This window comes from Bombus pascuorum, chromosome 12 (genome assembly GCF_905332965.1).
Source record: "Bombus pascuorum chromosome 12, iyBomPasc1.1, whole genome shotgun sequence".
Lineage (NCBI taxonomy): Eukaryota > Metazoa > Arthropoda > Insecta > Hymenoptera > Apidae > Bombus > Bombus pascuorum.
In genome coordinates this window covers 7,286,437-7,301,619 of record NC_083499.1, presented here as the reverse complement: position 1 = coordinate 7,301,619, position 15,183 = coordinate 7,286,437, and the positions used below count along the sequence as shown (strand labels likewise).

The 15,183-nt window shown below is 46.4% G+C and overlaps 1 protein-coding gene and 1 long non-coding RNA gene across 4 annotated transcripts in view; one reads left to right on the top strand and one right to left on the bottom strand.

Annotated features, from left to right (window-relative positions):
• LOC132912565 (uncharacterized) overlaps positions 1-15,183 on the top strand; it is a 228,945-nt gene that overhangs the window by 41,149 nt on the left and 172,613 nt on the right. The window contains exon 2 of one of the 3 annotated variants that reach the window (XM_060970071.1): positions 3,207-3,527. The exons of the other annotated variants lie outside the window; for them this stretch is intronic. The gene's annotated coding sequence lies outside the window, so the exon portion shown is untranslated. The remainder of the gene's footprint in view (positions 1-3,206; positions 3,528-15,183) is intronic. 3 annotated transcript variants of the gene reach the window in all.
• Positions 1-15,183, bottom strand: part of LOC132912569 (uncharacterized) — a 163,737-nt gene that overhangs the window by 143,209 nt on the left and 5,345 nt on the right. The window lies entirely within an intron of this gene.

Here is a 15,183-nt window from a genome sequence, read left to right as displayed (position 1 = left end):
TGGCAACAAATAAGAACGTGCTTCTGACATTTGTAGAGTGTCCCGTGCTCGGTATCGAGCCTCCGTACATTTCCCTTGCAACGTCAAAGGCAACGAGTTTGACCCAGAAACAGAAACTCGAGTTACTTGCCACTTAAAAACATTTGCCGAAATTGCTTCATCGACGATTCTCTCGACGGAATAATTGGCGAGTTTCTGCGCAAGTAACGTTTTACCGGGTAATTCGATAAAAGTATCGTTCGCCGTTCATCGGTTAGGAAACTGTACGCAAGATTTTACAAGCGAACGATGCCCGATTGCGTGAGGAAACGGTTCGTTCTCAAACAGGAATACTCGATTAATCTAGTTACTCGAAACGAGACCGAAGGCCGTGAAACTCTTTTCTCGAGCACAGAAACATTTTACGTGATACTAATTAGTTACGGGAAGTGGAAACCATTAAAGTATCGGTCGTGCCACTTGAAGAATTTCTTCGCTTAACGAAGCTTAATTAGTCACCTCATTATCCTGCCACGCGTTCCACAGGCCTTAACTTCTTATAACGTTCTATTTTAAATTTATTTGCCGAACGGGAGAAGGCGCGACCAACCGTTCGGCTTCGACCTGGGTGTTCTCGATCTGCCGCGACGTAACTTTCTACCGGGGACAAATTACCCGCCGAGCCTGTCGATCGTCGAGCAACCGAACATATTGCTTTCTAAATTTATCCGGTTGCGAGTGGATCTCTGTTAACGAGATCGCGTCGTAAGCCAAACACTCTTTTAACCGCCACTACATGCTGGGTAAACATTGTGTGGTACGGATCAAAGCGAGTCGGTCTATTATTTGCCGGCATCGGTAAACTAACGCGACGTGGCGAAGGGTGCCACGTAGCCATCCATCATACTCGTAATCTCGTAGATGTAAGCGATCAGATGGTACAAACGTTTTAATTAAACTTAGCAAGTTGTCCGTCGAAGACAAATATAGGTGGCCCTGCGTTAATCGAGAACGTATCTCGATCATTCTCCCCCAAAACCATAGTGATAGTTTATCGACTAAGCGTTTTTTCTCCGGCGTTTTAATCTTACGGAAAGCATCGGGATCGGGCAGGCAAGTCGAAATAGTCGATAAGGGGCGAAACGTTATCATCGATCGAATCTGTTAATCAAGATAATTGTCCGATAACCTACGCGCGGTTTTAGGCAATCTTTCGGCATCGCACTTAGGAATAATTGCATTGTTGCATGTCGCGCCTCGTGGATAGGAGCCATGTTGGTTTTAGTGTGGATGCTGATGACGCTGGCCGAAGGGAGAAGGGGAGCCCCAGCAACCGGGCAGGGTTTCGAACGGCTGGCTGATCTGATTATGTTAATGCATAGCGGACTCTCGATTGATAATTGCATCGGGGATCGCGGATGCGGAGAGCTTGAATGCCATTCAGCCTACACTTCTCGTTCCCGGGAGTGATTATCTATGCTAAACGCTTGGCTCGTTAATCGTCATACGCTCGAAAGGACGGTCATGTGCGTGTGCTGCGTGGCTCTTTTTTTTCGCTCGCAAACGTTCGATTTATCGAGGTGTCTGTCACAGCGGACAATCAGAGAGAACCGTACCATCCCGCGTGTCGTTCCAAACTCGTCGGCAGCCGACAGTCGAGCTTTCGCAGAAATAATCTGTCAGCACTTTGCGCACATGTCATAATCGATAAAGATCAGAGCTCTAACGCGCAAGAAATTACTGTCCCGTTGCTTACACCTCGTCGTCTCATCGTGCCTCAACGTCTCGCGCAACACCTGCCGTTTCAGTTTGTCTAACGACGGTCCGAGGGTGCAGTTTGATCCGCGTTGATTCAACGCACGTTTAGCGAAGTTTTACACGGTCGAATTTTTACGGACAGAGGAAAGCGCAAATTCGATAAACCCGAGCGAGGCAAAGTTGAACTTTTGTTCCCATTTCAATGACAGTCGGCCATCCGCGACGTAATTGTGGTCAGGATTTCGGTGACGATTCGCGCGTTACGGACAAAAATGGCCATGAACTGGACCGTACCGTTAACGAGGAAAGAATTAAAAATAACGGTGACCTGGTTGGCACGTGCACTACCGGGACACACGCGAACGCCGCGTCTGTGCACGCGTGCCAATAAACGGCAGCTTTATTGTTCTGGAAATTAGGGGAATCACGAGTAATGCGGTCTTTTAATCGCACGCTGCATTGCGGAAAGTGCGCACCGGACTTTATCGTCGTTTTTACTACTCGCGCGACACCGGCCGCCAACTATAATTTAAATTTCAATCGGACTTCAGCCTCCGCAGAGCGGCGCGAATTACGAGACGCTTCGTAAAACAGGCAGTGGAACGGCGAAATATACCGATGTCGCCGTTAGTGGTGCCATAAACGCGGAAACTGCGCACTATCCCGTCCGAAAATTATAGTAATTATCGCTAATTTGACTGTTTAATTAGTCAGCAACGCGACAGAAGTATGCGCTGGAATTTGTCAGGGTCCACACGCATCCGACTGTGATACGCGCGCGATCGCTGCGAGATGACGTGTACGCGCATCACCTCATCGTCCCCGCGATTATTTAAAATTCCAACGAAACTGCGATTGCTGCGTCGGCCATGCTTTAACCCGTCAAGCTTCCGCGCTTGGTCCATCCGCTGCGCGAGTTTGGAATTCCCGCGCAACCAAAGATATTTCCGGTGCAACGGCTTAACTGCCGGAAGCCCGTTCGAACGAAACGTTCGTTCCTTGGAGCGCGTTTTCGACCAAAATCGAGGCCCTTTATTTTGCGTTCACGGGAAAAAGAAAGCTTTAACATGGATGAATGACGTCAGAGCGGACGTTGAAACGGAGAGAGAAAATAGTATCGGAGCGACACACCATATTACGTACCGCAGAGGCCAATGTTGTATTTCGCAGCGTGCAACTTGGTTACCTCGGTTGCATTAATTTACCCTTTGTACACAATTCTTTTTTCTTTTCCTCTTTTTAGCACGCTCGATCGGTCAATTTCGAATGCAAAAAACGCTGGTGAATCGAAGCAATCACTGGCCGACAATGTTTGCGCAGTTAGGCTGACTATGCGCATTGTTTTTGCGCTCTTTGTCTCGCTTGCTTTTCCCGTTCTTCTTTTTTATCTTTCCACGTACAGGCGAACGCGCGTTCGCGTGCACACACCCCCGCACACGGTTACTCTTTTTCTCTTTGTATCGCTCTAGTTTGGCCGGGCACCGTTTATTCTACTGTTACGGGCTGTTTAGCCGAATCAATCTCCCGGCAGCACGTGGTTCCACCGACGCCTCTCACCCCCTCCACCCCCTGCTCCGGTCTCTGGCCGGGGGAGGAAATAATTAAAAGTTAGTGTTTACCAAACGAAAGCAATCGGTTGCCCATCAACGGTAACAACTGGATTCAATTATAAAACTAAACGCGCCACCGCTGCCGCTAGCATCGCCGCATGCTCCACCCCCGTCTGCTGACCGAATCGAAGGAAACTGAACGACGCGACGAATCGACGGATATTTCCATTACTGCAGGAGGTAAGTCGAGGGAAACCTGTTAGACTTTCGCGAGAAGACGCAATGGATTTCTGATCCATCGCCCAACCCTCTCCCCGCTCGTCCCATCGAACCTCTTTAATTGGAAATCCACGTGACAATGGCACGCCTTCGTCTTCGTCCACCTCCGTCTATCGTCTTCATCCCCTTTGACTCTTCTTCCGTCGATTTCTCATCCTTCTCGCGTACCCTTTCTATGCGACTTCTTACTCTGATACTACTACCACCACCAGCACTACCACCGCCGCCGCTTCCTTCATCTCCTCCTCCTCTTCATTCGTCACTTCTTTCTCTTCTTCCGCTCGGTCGAGAACGAGAACTCGACTTTTCTCTCGAGAGAGGAAAGTCCAAATCCGAGAATCTTCAACGACTCCGATCTCCGACGGCCATTCAGTCCGTCTCGACTCAATCTCTGGCCGTCGAAGATTACTGGAAAATTTCTCGTTTCGTTCTATCCGCGCGGCGTTAGGTAAACCCCTCCATGACGGCGTTGCTTTTCTTCCAAGGGTGAAAGTGTTAAGACGAGAACGAGGAAGAAAAGGAAGTCACGTCGGGGAGACTTAATCTCCGTTCGATCGGGTAGATCTCTAATCTGCTTTCGAACAGTGATTCACGACTTGGAAAGGGCGTCGGCTAACTTAAACAAATTAATTGGAATGCCGCAATCGGCTTTTTCTTCTCTATAATCTCTCTTCTTGTCTTTTCTCTATCGCGCACTCGATGGCTTTTTGTCGTCGACTTGGCAACAAATATCATAGAAATCATCGGTTTCTCTCTGCTTGGTGGAATAGCGCGTTCAAGTGGTTCGTGCGCTGAGGTCATCGGCGTAGATCGTTAATCTTGCCATGGAAAAGATTGCGACGATGCTGGTAGAGAGAAACGAGATTGGACTGCTCGTCAATAGACTGCGTGCCAACGATCCAACCGCGTTCTCCCAAAAATCTTGCGACGTCTGAATTAGGGTCGAGAGCGAAGGATCAAAGGACACGTCCAATTATTGGCTGTCGCAAACCTCGAGAGAGTAATGGTGCGAAAGGTGCGTAAATCTATCCCTTGCTCGAAATCTTTTCCTTCCTGATTGTTCATCGGTATACAAACACGAAATCCAGACCGGAAAAGCGAAACTTTCGTCGTTTCCTTTTTTCTTTTTTTTTTTTTTTTTTTTTTTTTTGACTGTAACGTACGTCCGAGAGAAAAACCGTTGATTAACCAAGAGAAAATTGAAATAGCGATGTTTCGATTTGTTTTCTCTCCACCTGTCGTGCCCGCATCACGCGAGTTTCGGGTTTTTACGATTCTCGTCTCTCGGTAAAGTTTGTTCAACTTTTTCACCGATGTAAACGGCACAGAGCGTTGGAAAATGCAAGAAAATAAAAGCGAAGAGAAATAAAGGAGAGCGAAAAGGAAGAAAATTTTTCAGAGAAAAAGACCGCCACGAAACTAGAACGTGGATACGTAATATTCCGGGATCGCGAAATAGAATGAAACGGAATAAAAATAAACGGCGACGGGGATTACAACGGAACGATACGCGGAGCCGATATTATGCGGTATTTAAAACTCGATTATTGAAACGCTCGCAGGCCGAAACAGCAAATCCATTTACCCGATTCCATCGGACACAATGTTTTTCGTACACACGGTCAAACAAATCGTTAGTTATAATTCGAACGGTTACGCCGCCGCGTGGTTTACATACCGATCGCAAACAGAATTCCGATTTGTAATGTTGGACCGGATTGAACGATCGTCGGATGCATCAAACGAACGTTTAGACTGTTGGAAAATCGCGTCGTGATGCGTTCTAACGAATGAAAACAGGTAACGCGGTTATTGTAGCCAGGCTCCGGGCGAAAATATCAAACGGGCGTCGCTAACGGAATAGCGCAAATTTTCCATCTTTAAAGGGAATCTGTCCAATGCTTTACGTACATACATACGCTCGCTCGTTCGCACGCGTCCTGGTTTGTCAGATTCGAAGATAATTATAACAATGGCGGAATTCCCATTTCTACACCAATTCGTGGCTGTGAATGACAAATTACTTATTACCATCGCTTCCGTGTTTCCCCGTGATCATCGGCAACGACTAAATTGCGACCCAAATTCTCCGGCCGACTAATTGAAACGGCTTCCTTTGAAATTTACCGTCGAATTTCCTTTGCAGAATTTGCCCCAACTCGCCTCCTGCTCCCAATCCCCCAATAATATGACACGGACAAGGTAAACGTGAGCACAGCTCGATGCACGATCGGTAGCACATGCCACGCGACAAAGAACCGATAGTCGATCACGGCGTGTCGATAATGGTCCGTGTATTTGTGTGCTCGGTAGAGCGAGAAAAGCGTGGGTGGTGAGGAGAATCGGGCCGGTTAAACCAAACAGCAGAGAAAGAAAAGGAAAAAGGAGGGAAGACGAATGAAGTACATTTCTAGTGGAATGTACTGTTTACGTATATCGTAACACGCTTTCGTGTTACCGACTTTGTACTTCGCCTCCCTCTTCCTACGCTCGAGATTCGGAATTTCACACTTCCGAGTACATTATTGTCTTTATTTATCGATATACGACTGAAATCTATTAATGTGCATAAGCTGCAGCCTGCGAAGTTAGACAGCATATGCTTCTTACGATTGCAGTTATACTCAATTAAAGAAAAAACTGCAGAAAATGCTCGGAGAAAGCGAAACTCTTGGAAATTGGAAATTTACGTTCCTAGAGAAATTTGTCCTCCTAAAGAAAATGGCTTAGGATTTATCGATAATTTTCTGCCGGGTAGGGAAGAAAGAATGGCACCACGAGAACCAGTTTCGGGTCGAAACGTGGCCACGTGACGTCGTTATAAAAATACGGCCCTATGGATCAGTTCAGGATGGAACAAAGATTTTCCTGGCACGTGTACTTCATGAAGAAGATCGTATCGCGTATTATACAAGAAAGCGAGTTCTCGTGGTAAAGAACGGTCGATGAGAGCTGCAGGTTCACGTGGCCCCGGCGACGAAATAACGAAAACGATCGATCAAGCACAGCTTCTCCGGTACGCTGGCTCTTTCGCAACTTGATGCGAAATATCGCAAAGTTGCAAAGACTGGCTATTACATTTGGCTTGATAAAAGTTTAAGAAAAAGGGAGTATCCTTTATATTTTCCCGATGGTATCGATGGCCGGCTCGATACCTCTGGGAGCAGTCGATACACAAAACGCTCCAAGTATTTTCACAGCTTCGCGATGTCGGACGTAGTATAGCTTTATTAAAGTAAGAATAAAAAGAGATCGTATCGCGCTCCCTGTTTCGTTTTCTTTCTCCTTTGGCCGCTTCTTTCATAAAGTCACGAAAGAAACTTTTCCAATCTCACCGTTACAAATACCAGGTTAATCTACAATTGCTCTTCCTTTTTACGGAGATGGAATTGCCGGCAGAAGGAAGTGCAACTAGATTTTTTAGTCCCTTGTACATTATCTCTTGTACGTACATTCCTTGTTGTATTCGCTTCTTGATACCTTTTTCAAGATTTTTGTTCTTTTTAAATGGAACAAACCGAATTCTATGTTAGATTATTTAGAAAACGAAAATCCATTGTCTGGAAATCGAGATCGTTTTCACGTGCCACCTAAACAAAGCGAGATTTCTTTGGAGAAGGATCAGAAGCGGGGAAGAACGAAGGATAAAGAGCAGCCTGGTGATCGATGGCCGTCGATTCAAGAATGCGTAGCATCCATAGCCGTTTCTTTTGAGGTGGCTCATTTCCTTCGCGAATTCTCTGTCGTTTTCTGCTCCGGCGAGTGGGCCGGGCTTAGGAATGTCGCTTAATTTTAGCGCCGCTAGAGAGAACGAATGGCGGTCTGTGATCTCTGCGGGACATATATTTTCAAGTCGACGGAACGCGTCGAGTGTGCGCCACTGAACCGCAACGCCACGCGTCTCCGATGTTATCGGTCTGGTCGCCGACTGGATATCATCGGAAAACTATAAAATTTACCTAGCATCGCTCAATTTTCCATAGAATCCGCGAAACCACCGCGTAATTTATGCCATATGATTTATAACGTCTAGTTTACGAGTCCCGCCATTCTCCCGCTACCTCAAATCCTTTCAAACGACGGCTCGGAATGGAATCACGTGCGTTTGGCACGCCAAGAACGCTTAGACAAATATTCCACATAAAGCGGTATATGACACACGTTTTGGAACGTAAATGCTCGTTACCGCGATACGATGAATTGCCTTAGAATTGCGCCAAAAACAAAGTTACCTCCGACGATCCTTTTCAACGAGATGTTCAAAGAATAAGTTTATTCGGTTAACGAAGTATTTACGCAGCGTTCCACGTTGAATCGAGTTGTTAAGAAGGTCTTTGATTCGGCGGCAACGTTGTCGGAAACGCAATTGTTATCCGGTTAGGTGGTAAACGACGGAACAAGTTGAAGTAGCGCGGTGTAAAGGGCGTCTCTGGTTGAGCGAGCCGAGAGAGACGCGACGAGAGTGTCGCTTGAGGCGGGCCGAAAAATCTGAATGCTCGTCGCAACAGCTGCACCGAGGAGCGTCTGAAGGTGAGACAGAATGCCGAAAATGTTGGCCGCGTTAACGAGCACCCGAGGAGACGTCGACGACAAAACAATTCCGCGGGGAATGCGCCAGCCCTAACTTTATTTATCGGCCGGCCGAACGTAGCCGACGAGGATCTTGCGAGGCGTGTCCCGCGGACCGCGTATCAATCTCTCCGCCGCTGTCTTTGATCTGCTAAAATAGCCTGAGCCGTTGGCAGAGGTTTAACGCGCGGCGAGCACGGGGTCGACGGGGATTCAGCCGATTAAACCCGGCCACCACGGAAAACAGAAAAAAATACCCGAGACTCGCAAGGACCGTACGTTGGGAATACGAGCGAAGTGAGACGAAGAGGACTCCATTACAAAATTTAGAAGACCGTCTGCTCGACTGTTTATTAAGAGACAATGTCGCAAGTTTGCTTGTATAATCGACGACTATTGGTACCTAGATAAGAAGAATAAAGAAGAAGAATAAATAAGAAGAATCTGCGGTATAAATGATCGAGAAATAATCTTCTTCGTTTACCGATACACGAAGGATGGTTTATTTCGCGTGCTCGATCGAACAGCCCCTGATACCCTCGTAAGCCGCAAGCCAAAAGAATGAATCAGTCTATGACGAGGACAAAACCAACAGGGGCGGAGAGGGCGCGGCCAAGGAAGAATAAGAAGAAAGGATCGAGCGTGTTCTCGGTAACCGGCTTAGGTCGATGCAATTTTCGCAAGGATCCATTAAGGAGCTGGCTGCAATTAGTGGGTGCCTTAACAAGGCCATTGTCGCCCAAACCCTTCGCTGTCTTCCGCCAGGATTCCCTCTCGGCCCTTCTATTCGGGGACCACGCGATTTTACTTGCGGATTTAATTTGCCTTTTTCGTAGACACCCCCACCCGAACGAAACGTCCGTCAAAGGGGTGGCTGTGGACGAGCTTTCAGCCGGGATCCAATGGGTAGGGTGGGTAGGGTTATCGGTCGAGCTATATCGAGTTTCATTAAGCGCATTGTGCGCCTGTTGGGGGTGGCTCGTCACACAGGGGTTGGAGGTGAATGTCGAAAAGGAACGGCGGGGGGAAAGGGCGTGGAAGGGTTGTCACGCCAACCAAATGACCTCTGCTGGGAGGGGGCAAGGGGTGGAAAGACCCGATGCTCGTGGCAAGCGGTAATTTTCTCTGTTTACCCCATTGTTAACGTACCGTGGCCAGCCGTGTGCGACGGTGGCGCGATGTTGAATTAAAGGTATACCTGTGCAACGGTTGGGCCTGCATTTGCATGCGTTTACTCTAGCACCCTGCCGTTTCGCGTAAAGTGATCATGCTAAGTCGACCTCTCCACGCCATTATATCGTTCGATCATATTTTCGCTACACGATACAATTTCTGTAAATTCGAATTTATTAAATTGTCGTCTTTATATCGCAAGGGATCTGTGTATATTCGAAAATGTTGTATCGCGCATACCTATCTTCGTCGAATTTAAAATACAAGCAAATGATGGTAACGAAGTAGAAATACGGAGTTGACGGCGCAGAGCGAATAGAAACGAGCAGAATATCGTAACGTGGCTATTCAGTTGACGAATCAGAGGCACGATCGTCGGAACTGACGAACAAAGGGAACAAGCAGCGCGTGGCGATAGAGGTTTTTCAGAGATTTCAGAACGTTTGTATAAAGCAAAGCAGATGAATCGCGGAGCGCATCGTGGGAAGAAATCTCGGTAATGGGCAAGGAGAGTGAAGTACCTGCTGCGTTACTCTCAATGATGATGGATCTACTTATATCGTGCACCGCATCCCGGAGTGGATCTCTGCTCCGTGTTAATGGGTGGTACGCCGTGAATGCAACGTTCCTTCAGTCGTCGTGCGCTTAGCGAGCGCGTATCGCTCTAATTGTGAACGATAGTGTACCGTCGTTTGCATCGCTCTACTTGTCTACTTTGATAAATACCCCGGCGGATTCGCTGTATTAAATCGCGGAGCCACGATCGGTCGTCTCGGGAACGATAATCGATATCAGCTTAGCACCGCTATTGCTCGATAAATAACGTAAACGTTCCTCTTAATTAATTCTTAGCCATCTCGAATGCAGGACAAACATGCGGCTGACCATTCTATTAACGAATAACATGTGCACCTGGCGCGAATCACGCTAATAGGGAACGACGCCGCTAAAAACTCTCTGACGCGATTAAAATAAACTCCAACTAATTGTGACAGGTGTTCGTTAAACTGACGTCAAGTTCCGAGAGATTAAACATCATCGCGGCTGAATTAACAAGCGGCCTGACGCGATAAAAATGAATAACAACGACCGCGAGACCGTACGAACGAGCGACATTCGCTGGTATACGCCGCGCTGGTTGATTGTATCAATTAGAACTCGCCCTGAGCTTCTTTATATAATTAATCTTAACGCAAAGTTACTACCGCAAAACGAGCAGCACGTAATTGTCCGAATGACGAGTGAACAGCTCGAGAGACAATTATACAGGCTCACCGGTGCCGCACCTGAAAATGTTGCTTTTTCCACGAATTAAACGCGACCGAGTCGAGATAAAGAACGACGCACGGCCATGTATGCCATAAAGAGAGCGAGGAAATGCGGAACAGATTTTACGACTGTGCTCTATTATCCAGCTAGATAGAAGGTGAACGACACACCCACGCCGAGCACATTCCTCGGCGAGCTCAATTAAAATCGCGCTTGCTTTTCTCCCACAATGTAAAATCCAATTTTATTTCACGATAGAACAATTTTCACCGTAAATCCTTCTCCTTTCTGCTAAGTGGACTTCTTGCGCGACAACCCTACGGTTCGTTCGAATATATTTGCAAATGACCGGATAGCTGGGGAAAAAAGCCGACGACACGCACGTTTAGCTATCATGGAAGAACGCACCGCCATGCTGAGTCAGGATGTCTCTCGTGGCGATGGGAGCTGACCGCGGCTGGCGGCGTTAATGGATTTGACAAGATTGAATTATAGGCCGCTTCGTCGCCGGCAATACGCTCGAAAAGGGACCAGGCATCGGTTCGCACATATCGCCGGCCCATTCGAAAGTAATGGACCGATCCTGGAGGGGAAGATTCGGCGGACACGCGACCGCTGTCGATAATTGCTCGGTGTCGAAAATTCCACGTCGATATTTCGATGAAACGCGGAAAAGCGTTGGAACCCGAGGAGGGGGGACTGTAATGTAACCAAGCACTTTATTGCCAGAGATTTTCTCCGTTCGAAAGGTATCGACTTTACGCGATCACGATTCTCATCTCACTGGAATTTTTCAAGTTTCTCGGGTTGTCGAACCGAAATTTATGGAGTTGAAGCATCGCTTGAGAATACGTTTAGATATAAATCAAGTGATTCTCGACGCGCTATATTAGCTTGCTGCTTAATGGAGAAGAAATTATTTCTTAGGAGCATCTGGATCAAGATGAAACGCACCCAAGGAAATTAGAACCTTTCTCGGTAATTAGGAAGGCCGCGTGCAATTTCTCAAAGAGACAGGAGGTAAAGGCACTTGCTTAAGAGAATGAGAGCCGAAGTACGACATTCAGTAGCAGTATTTCAGTTACTTTCATTAGAGTCTCGCCTCCGCGAAAGGCGCTGGGAGATCGGCCAGAAGAGAGGCACTCTGACCTCAATTGGCCTCAAACAATTTGCCTGTTGAATTAGTCTTGCCAGAGTTCTGCTTGGTAAGGCCTCGATACCATGTACGTGCATTTCGGCTGCATCCAGACCTCGCCGATGTAATTTTCCTATTGCATTAAATTCTCGAGTAACTCGTGTCGCCGTCGTCGTTGAATCGCCACACAGGCAGAACGAACGAAAATTATCGGCGCGTTGCATCTTAAACGAGGAAGTTAGCGTATCACGGCAGCCGACTTCCTCGCAATTCGCCGACAGAAAATAAAAAACATCGCAGCAAATAAGATGATACTAGGAGCGTAATTGAATCGTCGTTGAAGACGCATCACGACAATGCCACCGGAGGAGATTGGCACCGTTAGCGCTGTATCGCTCCGCGGCATGCGGGTAGAAGCTTATTATTGTTTGATTAACAACCCCAGGAGTTTGTGATATTTCATAAGCAAGCAAAGGGTTGCGCAACGAGATTGGATGGCAAATGTACACACGTACATATACAGCCGCCGGCCTAAGCGCAACGCTAGACGTTTGCGAATTTCCATCCCTATTTCTCTCTTAACGTACGAGTACGTAAACGTAACGCATACCATCCCACCAAAGGTACACAGTCTTCCGTCCTATTTTTGCCTGTATCGCTGGCAATTTCCCGCGATTTACCACGTCCCTCTTTTCCCAACATTAGTTTCGATCAAATTCGAACGAAACGAGGTTACGTTTCGACTATGGATTATAAATTTCGTTGCCAGAGTATAAATTTTCCTGTTGACTTCCTGTTCGCTACTTTTTTTTCCTCAATACGCTTCGTGTGACGCAGTAATCGATTTTTGTACGCCAACTAGTCGCAGTATAAACGAACGGTCAATGTTGTAACTAATTGTAAGTAGAAAATATAAACGAATAAACATGAAAATGTCAATAAACAACTTCGAAATATGTAAACAAACAAAGCTTAGAATGGCAATTCCCAAGTGTTGTCAAAGCAATTCTACAATGTAAACAAACAAACAAACTCAAAATATAAGCAATCGAATTAAGATATGTGTAAATGAATCTTTCGGATTCGTAGTTGCAGCATACAAAATATGTAACGTCGGTCAATATGTTACATGTCTATGCATACAGTAGTGTAAAAGACAAAATGAAAAATCGTATGATAAGGGCGGTTGCACTATGTGTATTAAATAAAATCTTTGAATCCCGTGCGAAAATTGAAACTAGAAACCGTGGAGTGGAAACCATAGCGTTGCCACTGCTTTAGGCGTTTTCCTTTTCAACGACTGTAAAGTTAAGCGAGATGTTACCGAGGTCTGGCGCTGGATTTCGCTGGTTGTTACTAGCTTCGCTCGAAAAGACCTCGTTTCCTAGCTACTTCGCTCTCGAACGTTTCTATATTCCTAGGAAAGTTGCGCCATACTTGAGCTCGCAAAAATCCTGCCAGTACACAGCTACCACGGCTGTTTCTTCGTGTTCCATCCGGCTTCAATACCATTTTCGAGAGTCCTCCACGATTTCTTTCCCTTCCTGGTCCGTTTCCATATCTAGGGCACTCCGTCGTGAATCGCGACAGTGCATCGACCTCGCAACATCAAACCCGTCACGAGGCTCGATCTGCCGTGTTTCTCTTCGGTCGAGCACCCAGACTCTTCAATCTTGGACATTAACGCTTGGCAATTTTGTCTCGCCACTTGACTACTTTTACGTGACGTTTAAAGAGTTTACACGCCGGTGTAACCTTAAAAGTCCTCAGTGTATATCTTCACGTTCGTATTTGCGCGATACTGTAATAATCCGTAAACGTCAGACCGTGACATTCTTACGGTTGCTTTTAATTTTGAACGCTCGTGTTCCAATACTCGTCGAGTAACCGTTGAGAGAGCTACGAATAGATCTGATAAAAGCTTCTCTAATCGCGTTGACATTGCACGGTTTGTCGCAATAATTCACTTGCTGATACGATAGCCAGAGGGGTTTGTAAATCACGAAGTTCATTCGCGGAATGATACGGTTGAAGAAACCGAGTTCACAGATTTAGGGGAAGCACAGGTATTGTTAACCAACCGGTGGATACATTAATTCTACCTTCTTTCCCTTCAAACGAAACCATTGGTCCCTTTAGGGGAGTATGTTGACACGAATTAAATATCAGTGAGTGACCCGCGACACGGCCGTTTTCTCCACTTTGTGCCACAATTTGGACGCTTGGGAGCAGCGAATCGTTATTTTGTCAGTTTAACGAAATAATTATAAAAGCCTTTGAGGATGCTCACCGGCTATGAACACGTAAAACCGTTGATAGACCTATACTCGAAAGTGATAAAATGCGATTCTCTTGCATTTCTACAGCTTCGTTTTCATCCAGAAACCTTTTGATAGCACCAAGGATAACAAGTTGTATATTTTGTGATTTTGTGACTGCAATAGAAATCAGGAATGAACGCCTCGTCATAAATGTATCGCGTATACGAGAAACAAAAATAGTTTTGACACATCGTTAACCGTTGACTGAGCACGCACGCCATGTAAAAGCTCATACGTATCGCGACTTATAAGAAGCAGATTGGCAACGAGCCAGAAACTATCCGGTCGATGGCTGCTTTCAAATTTATGTTTCTGTAATATCCGCCATACTTTGGCTCCTTACCCTGCGTTCGAATGGTCTTTTTGTTCGTTCGCAGACCACCCCAGGTAAATTGACGTTTCGCGAAAGAAAGTTGCACGACAAAGAACGACGTGTTTCGTGGAACATGGATCGCGTTTACATTGTCGATGAAACAGCGATCGAGAATTTCTACTTAATCCTTTTACGCCACGTCGAGGTCCGTCATCAATAAAATTGCGGAGATTTTTCATAATATTCGACAGTGAAAAGTATAAACACCTGGCAAGTTTCTCCATATCGACAAACGGAAATCTGAGAAATGGAGTTACACCGTTTCTCGATCTCGAGTCGTTAAATATCATTGGAAAAGTAGGTCGTGTCGCAAGAATAAGAAGAATCGCTTGCTTCTTAGAAAATAGAATTTCTGTGAAAAAGCCATATCGGTTCTCGAGAGGCAAAAGGTATATCGAATTCGCAGCGATAACGAGTCGTCGATAAAATAAATTTGACGTTACAATTTATCGATACGTTCTCGTCCTTTCGTCATTCCTTCCTCCCCCTCCCTTGCCCGTTTCTTAACACAGGCTGAATACAGTCGACGCGAAATCCTTCACGGTGCCGCAAACTTCGGCAAAGAAGTACGCGGCTACATGCACACGATCGAGTTCCTCATAATATTATAGAATCTCGAGGGCAGGTAACGAACCAAGTACTTGTCCCATAAGTAAATCAGTGTAACAAGCCGGTCTATCCACCGTTCGAGCGGAAGCTCGCAACGCTTCGAGCCGGAACGAAGAAACCTCGAACTTCTTTCATCACGCCTCGGCGAGTTCCTGCAATTCGATTTAA